General features: G+C 34.8%; 1 long non-coding RNA gene across 1 annotated transcript; it reads right to left on the bottom strand.

Moving 5' to 3' along the window:
- Positions 1 to 6: 6 nt before the first annotated feature.
- Positions 7 to 1342, bottom strand: LOC105556390. Its single transcript, XR_001008548.1, has 3 exons — positions 1213 to 1342; positions 716 to 1083; positions 7 to 642 (listed from the first exon to the last, which is right to left on the bottom strand). It is a non-coding gene; the product is annotated as an uncharacterized LOC105556390 (long non-coding RNA).
- Positions 1343 to 1427: the final 85 nt, after the last annotated feature.

Here is a 1427-nt window from a genome sequence, read left to right as displayed (position 1 = left end):
AAAGAATCAACAGCTGATTTCTTTTGCTAGATGCGGTCAATATAAACTGTTAAACTTTCTGACAAAATCGATTGGCCGATAATATTACAAAAGACATAACGCAACTTATGGTTAGTATCTGCATTACTTGCATTACATTTTAATACACGTGTATTTACCAATGCGGATCACACTGAATGATCGCTCGCTCGATACGTTAAAACAAGCGCTTCAGAAAAGTAATGGATACAAGAGAGTAAATGGAAAACGTATATGCAGTACAAATCTAGTACATTGTAATTAGTTATCATTTATTTTTCGTTAACATCATTTTAGGACTCGTATAAAACACGCGTTCACAGATTACATCTAGCAGTAAATATAAGGGCCAATTCTGTACTTTTATTTCTACGATGATCATTATTCTGTAAACATCGGGACATAATTGCTCTCATGTTTCGTTAGTGAAGAGTAAGATCGGTGAACACAAGATCTAAAACTAGCAGTGCACGAGTGATAAAATATGTTCGTGTCACACAGCAGTCATGCATATTTTTTTCTCAAAATATCAGTCATATGTAAGTATCAAAATCACAGTGGAGTATTCATTATACCAAGATTTAATTTCCTTTTTCCAACATTTAGGTTCCTCTTTGTCGTTTTCTAGAACAGAAAAACTATGTATCCATCTATCAGGAAACGATATTCTCACGAAGAAAATAAAAAGATTACTCACTTTCTTCATTTACATCGTCACTAGTATTTTTTCCAAACTCGTTAATACCTCAGAATTGCATAAACGATACATGGGGGAAGAATTGACTGATCATTACTAGTATGTTTGTAAAAATGTGGTGCGGTGTTCTTGTAGTAGTAAATATAATTCCTATAGAATGTTTTTTTAACTTCACCTTGTCTATAAATAATTTTGCTCTCGCAAGCACCTGCTCTTCCTTGTCGTATTTGGAGTTGAAAATCACAGACCACGTCTGTATAAAACCAATAATTATAACAGCGATACAATGCTCTGTTGATATTTCCGTATCTTTTTTATAAATTATTTTTTCTACACCACCCCACACAGAATCAATTTTGTGTCCTTTGCTGGATATATGCAAAGAAAAATTAACATGTATTATCAAATATTAGCATTTTTTTGTACAACAGTTGGACAGTTGGGCCGAATAATAAGCTTGGATGTGTCGTGTTGCTCGGAGTAAATGTAAATCATACCTTTCTTGCCATGTATAGAGTGGCGATCGTGGCGCAGAGGATTGTGCGCTGGTCTGGTAATCCTAAGACCCGGGTTCAAAACCAAACAAAACATTGTTGGTTTTTCGTTCGATTGCCACATAGAGAAGTGAATACCTATAGAGAGAGGTGTTATAAGAGGTTTGGGCACGTTCCTTCAAAAATGCCTTGTAACCCTAAGGGGAATCAATAAAATG

The sequence above is a fragment of the Vollenhovia emeryi genome, unplaced genomic scaffold (genome assembly GCF_000949405.1).
Source record: "Vollenhovia emeryi isolate VEMERY1.0 unplaced genomic scaffold, V.emery_V1.0 DF948840.1, whole genome shotgun sequence".
Taxonomy (NCBI): domain Eukaryota; kingdom Metazoa; phylum Arthropoda; class Insecta; order Hymenoptera; family Formicidae; genus Vollenhovia; species Vollenhovia emeryi.
This window is presented reverse-complemented; position numbering and strand designations above follow the sequence as displayed.